Raw genomic sequence first — 8677 nt, forward strand, 5'->3', positions numbered from 1 at the left:
CTGGGCAGGTGCCTCACACATGTAATCCTGATGACATGGGAGGCTGAGGCAGGAGGAATGCAAGTTCCAAGCCAACCTTAGCAACTTACCAAGGCATTGAGCAACTCAGAGAAACCCCGACTCTAAATAAATTATTTTTAAAGGGGTGGGAATATTGCTCAGTGGTTAAATGTCTCTGGGTTCATTCCAGAGACATTTAACCACTGAGAGGGAGGGGGAGGAGGAGGAGGAGGAGGAGGAGGAGGAGGAGGAGGAGGAGGAGGAGGAGGAGGAGGAGGAGGAGGAGGAGGAGAATTATGGACAATTAAATTGTTTCCATGGATCACAGCTGTGTTGCTATGGATATGAGTTTTCCCCAAAGCTCTGCTAATGCTGGGATAGGCAGTGAAATGCCTGGATTGTGAGTGCTGTCACCTCACTAGCCCATCCTAGTTTAAATGGTAACTCAACAGTGGCAACAGTGATCAGTGGCACATGCCTGGAGGAGGTGGGTGTCTGGGGACATGTCCTAGAAGGGCTCATCTTCCTTAGGCCCCTGCTTTCTTCCCTTCTCTCTCCCCCTCCCCCCTCCTTCCTTCCCTTCTCTCTCCCCCTCCCCCCTCCTTCTTGGTTGCATGGGATCAGCAGTGCTCCTTTGCTGCTCCCTTTCTCCTTTCAGCACTGATGCTCCGCCTCACCTCCTGTTTCACACCCACCATGACTGAGGCTCTGAAACCATAGGGCAAAACAAGCTTTTTCTCCTCAAAGTCGTCCTTATTGTGTACTTTGGTTACAGTGAAGGTGAGCTGCCTATCATCAGGGCACAACCGTGGCACTCCCACAGGGCAAAGAAGAATTGTGAGGATGCTGGGTGAGATGTAGTTTATCAGTTTTCAAAATTATATGGTTTATAATGAGAAAATCCTTTCCCTTTGGGAAGTAAAACAGCATGAAGGCTTGCAGAATGGGGTCCTGCATTGCCAGCTCCCAGTGTCCCAGGGTGGTGCCAGCCTGCAAAGGCACCTGAACTCCATGACTCTGGCCCTGGGTCACCAGGTGCAGCTCCCCACTGGCCCCAGCTGCTGGCAGAAAGGCCAGAGAGAATGCCCTCTGGAGCCCTCAGCTTCAGCTCTGGAGGTGTCACAGGATTATGCTGAGGAGAATGTGGGTGAACACAGACTTTCTCCAGTTTCCAGTTTATATTAAGTTCATCTTAAGTGATATGTAAAACAAGTATGCATATGAATAGGCTCCACATGACGTCCTGATGCACAAATATTGTGTGACATTCAATCATATATATATAAATTACTTTTGACATTATTAAAGTTATCTTTATGTCAAAAGTTGGTAAATTTTATTTCTTATCAATTATTCAGAACACTAACAAGGAAAATCCAAAACATTAATGGCTATGGATGGGCATTACAGCAAAGTTGTATTCCGAGTTGACAAAGTCATATTCATTGCTTTCAGGGTTAAGCAAGTGTGGGAAGCCCTGTTTCTTAGGCTGCTATATAGAAATCCTGTATTTGCCCCTTTCCTGGCAGTTTTCAGGAGCAGCTCTTACAATGTTGAATCCTCAGTCAGCGCCTGATTGTTAAATTCACAGGACTGTACCAGTGTCCATCACCCAACAGTCTCCTCCCAGCCCTATGACTTTCCTATTCCTCAGGCTGTAGATAAACAGGTTCAGAAGAGGTACAATGTAGCCACACCTTGTCTTGTGCAGAGGAATGCAAAGAGTGTGCCCTGGTATAGGTGGAGAGGATGGTGGCATAGAACAAGCTTGCCAAGGCCAGGTGGGAGGAGCAGTGGAAATAGCTTTTGTCTGTCCTTTGCCCGAGCTCATGAGGACTACGACAACAAGCACACAGGCGTTGGAAGCTAGAGTGGCCACAAATGGCAGCGGCAGGATCAAAACTCCACTCACTATGACTGTGTACTTATACTGGGTCGTGTCCTGACAGATCAGGGGCAGCAGAAATGGAACCTCACAAACCAAGTGGTTGATGTGTGGGGACCTGCAGAACGGAAGCTAAAATACGTACAGCATGTGTTAAAGAGCTGATGGAACACTGCTCCAAACACCTGTGAGCATGCAGCCAAGGGTTTTCTTGCTCGTGAGCATGGGGTAGAAAGAAATTAAAGAAGACCTTAGAAAATGGAAAGATCTACATTGTCCTTGGATACACAGAATTAATATTGTCAAAATGACCACAGTACCAAATGCACTATACAGATTTAATGCAATTTTAATCAAAATCCCCCCCAAGAAAACAGTCATGAAGTTCATCTAGAAATATAAGGATGGCTGAATAACACTTGTAGGACATGACACACAGCAGCAGGGCTTTCATCTGCCAAGACTCAAGAACACAAAGTTTCAATCTCGCAGCCCAAAAATGTAATGGTCTTGGTATTGGACAGGAAGTTAGCTGCCATGTTTGGGACCGTGGTGGAGATGTACTTCCTGTCAGTGTGGGAGAGCTGGCTGAGGAGACAACCCGTGTTGTGTGGAGCCAGGGGCTCACCCTGATCATGTGCATCAGGGTGGCATCAGAGCTACAGAAAGAGGCTGGCCTTGGCAGCAGAGAGAGGGGCATCCACCAACAAGTCCAAATCTGTCCTGGGACTTTGGTTTCTTGCTCTCATGGCTTGAATTGAGATATCAGGGAAGAGAAGACATGAAAAAGTCCACGAGACAGTGTTGGTGCCCTTGGAGGGAATCAGAGTTAATAATTAAAGAGGATAGGCTTTATGAAATCACTTTGGGTGAATATAACTCTCCTGTATGCCTTCTCTATCTATTGAAAATGCTTAATTTTGCTCTTTTGAGTTTCTTATTTGTACTTTTGAGTGAATGTAATAATAGACCAAGTGAATATGGTACAGTGTGGTATTTCAATGCTTGCCTCCAGTGTGTGCGGAGCAAATCAGGGGAATTCGCCTCTCCCTCTCCTAACAATTTTTTCATGTTTGCAGCCTTCCAGTCCTGTCTTGGTGAACTTCATCAATGACAAGGGCCAAAATTAAATCAAAGATGTTCATTGATGGCAGAATTAAAATATGAAGTAACAATATAATGTATTTAGGTGATCTGTTTGCAGAAAGTTTGGTCCCTTTGGCATATGCCTTTTCGAGTGATAAACTGAAGCACTTTTCCCTTGATGTGAAAACATCTGGCCCTCTGTGCTCTCATGTAAGTTGCTGATTTAATAAGAATGAGTTGGTAAATAATAGTATGATTTTAAAAGAAATTTTATTTTATTGTCAATTTCTCCAGTTATAAATATGGAAAAAAGCATTAATATAATCTAAGTGGAATTTCTTCTTATACTTATAAGTGCAATTTTATAAATTTGCCAAAAAAATGTACAGGAAAAGGTTTGAAACATTCCAATTTAACTTAACATCTATTATACTTTGACTCATGTACATAAAATCAATGACTAATTAATTCAAAGCTAAATTTTGAAAGAAAATTTTGCCTTTTTTCCAATACAAATCCTGACTTCCACATTTCCAGAGTTATCTAATACCTCTTAACTACACAGAGAACATGATAAAAGCATTTAGTAAAATTTTATGGAACTAAATCCTGTGCTCTCAGCATTTATTGGGTCTTGACTCTGAACACAACACTCTGAGAAGGGTCTCAAGCTCAAAAGATATCTAATGATTATAGTTAGGCTAAAAATCTATTTCTTTTGCGAATTTGGAAACTAAGGAAAAAAATGCTAAAAGGATTTGGTATGTTGATTTGTTAAGTTGGAATTATACAGATTATGCTGTCTTAGGAATAGTCTAAAATATTTGTTCACTAATAACAAACACTCAATGACATAAAATGTTTTAATATGATTATTTAAAAAATGGTCTGTCACAAAATAGGTAGAAATAATATCAACTGATGTTGGTTCTTTATAAATAAGTCCATGAAAACTCAATCTGTACCTAACCCTAACCCTAACCCTAACCCTAACTCTAACCCTAACCAAATAATGATGTAAGTATTTTAATGAGAATCTAGAAAGGACAGAATGTAGCTAAAAGGAAGAGTGAGCTCTGTTTCCAAGACAATTGTCGAAAGGATAGACCAATATAAGATCTTAGAGAAGTAAATCAATGAGACCTTAGAAACAATAAACAAGATAGAGGAGCAGAAGGTAAGAACATTGAAATTACACAATAAAATCCATTACATATAAAAACACATCCTGTGTTCTATCAGGTGTGCTGTCAATCAGCTGTACAGAGAAAACTTCTACAGCACAATAAGAAAAAAAGGGGGGGAAATTTCAACTCACCTAGAGATCCCCAGAAAAAGGGCACCCTCCACATGGAACCTCACCTGGAGGAGGTGATGACGTGCTGAGAGGAGCTTCCTCAATCCTAGGGAGCCCCTCACCCTATTCACCCAGTGTATAGGTTCTCCCTTTTGGTGAAAAAGCTCAAGGAAAAGGAATACAAAAATGAGAAATATCTGTGATAACACATTCAGATTATCTTATGTCAACCTCCAATCCCCAAGGTAAACAATAGTTGTGTACTTCTGCTCCATTAAGTCGTGGCTCAGACTGTCATTCTAAGTGGAACAACTTAAAATAACACCCACAAATAAAGCCTGTGACCAGCCCTCCCAAGAGCTTGGACAGGGAGAAAAGAAGCAATTTTAACAATTCAGCAGGCCATGGTCCAGTTGGACAAGCCGAGCACTGCTGAAACCACAAAAAGTCAGCTACACATTTCTTCTATAGCTTTACCAGTAAGTGATTGGATTGGTAAGAGCTGCTCAGAAGAGTGCCTTCTGTGGCACTTCTATCATCACACAGTATGCAGTTGACCTCATGTCAAAAACTGAGCTGTAAATTTTGCCTTTACTAGAAATCCCTCTCCTAGCAATGTAAGCTAGTTAGTTGGTTGCACTTAGGGTGCTGGTAGAGTGGTACGAGCCAGCACTCAGGGCTGTGGTATCTGCTCCCAACCTGATGTCACCGGGTGATGAAAACTAGCTGTAACAATGGCAGAGTGCACAAATCCTAACCCTACCAGGGAGCCAAAAACCACGTGAGATGACATTTTAGCAAAACTGGTTAAAATTTCCACTGTCTTTGCCATTTTCAGAATGTTTACCTATACTATAATCTTGTCTCTTTCTAAGAGCATTGCTGAGAGTAAGGAAACATAAAAGTGCACTTCTGAATTTTGAGGTCAAATTCAGAGGAAAAAGCCATGCTTGACACATGTCCCTTCAGGTGGAGGCCACACTGTCTAAGAAGCCTGGTCCTGTCACCCTGAGGAGGCTGCCCCCACTGAGCTGACTTAACTCTACCTGGAACCAGCTAAATGTTCGGTGATTCCCTTGATGTCCTTTTTGCAGATGTCACTAGATACCTGGGTAATGGCACAGCCCAGCCCGAGTTGGAATCCAGATAGTGAGCACACAGGCAGAGAATGCAGTGTACACTAGGTAAGCACTCACATCACACAGCTTCCTGGAAAGTGCAGATGAGGTGTGCACACATCCTCTTCTCAGCCTGACCAGTGGGACTGTGGGTTCACTTGGTTGAGCAGACAGCTGCATGTGAATTCAGATATTGTGGGCAAGTTCCACCAAGCCCTGCCTTTAAACAAGAGGACAAGTACTGGAAAGATCTCTTCTTTCAGACTAAGGATCATATAGGTTGTCTTTTTTAATATGTATTTTTAGTTTTTGGCGGACACAACATCTTTATTTGTAATGTGGTGATGAGGATCAAACCCGGCGCCGCATGCATGCCAGGCGAGCGTGCTACCGCTTGAGCCACATCCCCAGCCCCCATATAAGTTGTCTTTTGCTTTATAAAACACTCAGTTTAAAAATCATTGCAATAGAGATTTATATAACCTCTTCCAAAAACAGTTTAAAAATTCTAGCTGTAGAAATAAAATAGGTAAGATCCTGGAGGTGAGTCTGCAGAACTGCACAAGGATTCCCTGCCATTTCACTTGCAGATGGTGGTTGGAATGTCACAGAACATCTTCTTTGAAGAGCTTTCATTTAAAATTACACCATTTTTCAATTATGTCTGCTAAAAAGATATGAAAATAGAAACATATATCTAAGAAATGAAGCTACTTCATATGACCTCTTAAAGTAGACAGCCTAAGCTTCCAAAATCTCCAAGTTGAGCACATTTTAGTAGTTCTTTTCACACTGTGAGTTTATAAGACAATTGCTTTTTGGTTCCAGACTGTAAGTGTTAAACTTAGTATTAAAATTCTCAGTGCACAATGGAATTTAAACAAAATATTATGATTTTCAAGGCCAGTGAAAGCCACTGGTGCCTCAACTTCAATGGGCTGGCTTCCTGGTGGAGACACAGCCGCACTAGGCTCCTTTTTCTGCACTCCTGGGAAAACTTGGTCTCTACTCACAATTAAACCTCAGGTGCCCTGCGCGCCTCCTACCCGGCACAGACCCTGCAAATGCTGATCTGCCCTTGTCACCGCCTCCTCTGAGTGACCCTCGCAGCCGCTGCCCTGCTGCGCCGGAGCGGAGCGCCTTCCTCCTCTCCTCTCAGCCCGCACCGTGCCCGCGCTCCCAGGTTCCGGGTTATCTTAAATGTTTTCTTGGAGCTTTAAAGACGGAAATGACAGAAATGACTGGCATGTCTCTGAAGATGATGACAGTGCGGCCCCAGCTGAAGAGAAAAAACAGAAGGGCTCTGAATGCTGTCTGACCAAAAGACAAGGTGGGCTGCAGAAACGATGGCTAACCCAAACCCGGGCCACCAGAACCTGTAAGTGCCAAGATAGGCAAAATGACTACTGATGATCAGTTGGAGGAAGAGGAAGAAGAGGAGGAAGATGGCCTTTCAGAGGAGGGGGAGGAGGAAGAGGAAGCAGTTTTGCAGACATAATGAGACATGGACTTACTGAACTTGATTGTAGGCATCACCAAGTTTGTAAGTTCTCATCAAGGATTCTCCGGAATTTTAAAAGAAAGATACTCTGACTTTGTTGTTCATGAAATCAGAAAAGATGGACAGATCAGCCATTTGGATGACTTGTCTATTCCAGTGGAGGAGGAGGATCCTTCAGAAGATGTATTTACAGTTTTGACAGCTGAAGAAAAGCAGCAACTGGAAGAGTTCCAGCTTTTTAAAAATAAGGAAACCAGTGTTGCCATTGAGATTGCAGATGATCAGCTGGTCATGAAATCAAGTTAGTATGTCTTACAATCAACTTTTTTTTGATCAACCAGAGATTGAACTCAAGGGCTCTATACTACTAAGCTACATCCCCAGCCCTATTTTGTATTTATTTAGAGACAGGGTCTCACTGAGTTGCTTTAGTGCTTCACTGTTGCTGAGGCTGGCTTTGAACTTGTGATCCTCCTGAGCTGTTAGGATTATAGGCGTGCTCCACCAAGCCCTGCTTTACAATCAACATTTTTTAATTAATTTTTTTATTATATATGATAGTGAAATGCATTACAATTCTTATTACACATATAGAGCACAATATTTCATATCTCTGCTTGTATACAAAGTATATTCACACCAATTCATGTCTTCATACATGTAACTTTGGATAATAATGTCCATTATATTCCATCATTATTTCTAACACCACGCCCCTCCCTTCTCTCCCACCCCTCTGCCTATCCAGTTTGTCTGTTCCTCCCATGCTCCCCCTCCCTACCCCACTATGAATCAGCTTCCTTTATCAGAGAAAACATTCGTCATTTGTTTTTTTAAGATTGGCTAACTTAGCACTATCTTCTTCAACTCCATCCATTTACCTGCAAATGCCATGATTTTATTCTCTTTTATTGCAGAGTAATGTTCCATTGTGAATATATGCCACATTTTTTAATCCATTCATTTATTGAAGGCATCTAGGTTGGGTCCAGTTTAGCTATCGTGAATTGTGCTGCTATAAACATTGATGTGGCTGTGTCCCTGTAGTATGTTGCTTTTAAGTCCTTTGGTTATAGACCCAGGAGAGGGATAGCTGGGTCAAATGGTGGTTCCATTCCCAATTTTCCAAGAAATCTCCATACTGCTTCCATACTGGCTGCACCAATTTGCAGTCCCACCAGCAATGAATGAGTGTACCTTTTTCCCCACATCCTTGCCAACACTTATTGTTGTTTGTCTTCATAATAGCTGACATTCTGAATGGAGTGAGATGAAATCTTAAGAGTGGTTTTGATTTGTATTTCTCTAATTGCTAGCAACGATGAACATTTTCATATATTTGTTGATTGACTGTATATCATCTTCTGAGAAGTGTTTGTTCAGGTCCTTGGCCCATTTATTGATTGGGTTATTTGTTTGTTTGTTTTTTTTTTTTTTTTTGGTGCTTAGCTTTTTGAGTTCTTTATATACCCTAGAGATGAGTGGACTATCTGATGTGTGAGGGGTAAAGATTTACTCCCAAGATGTAGGCTCTCTATTCACCTCACAGATTGTTTCTTTTGCTGAGAAAAAAAACTTTTTAGTTTGAGTGCAATCAGCATTTTTTAATGGAAATAAATAGAAAATATCTTTGTATTCAGTATAATGTTAGCATTTTTTCGTGAAGTCTTTTTTTTTTAATATGGCCTGTATACCCATTTGTGCTATTAAGTAGAAGTAAAATGTGTTTCTTAGTGTGAGATGCCCTCAAAAACTGAAATGTTGTGTAATCAATAAATTTACATTTTGTT

The sequence above is a fragment of the Ictidomys tridecemlineatus genome, chromosome 1 (genome assembly GCF_052094955.1).
Source record: "Ictidomys tridecemlineatus isolate mIctTri1 chromosome 1, mIctTri1.hap1, whole genome shotgun sequence".
NCBI lineage: Eukaryota > Metazoa > Chordata > Mammalia > Rodentia > Sciuridae > Ictidomys > Ictidomys tridecemlineatus.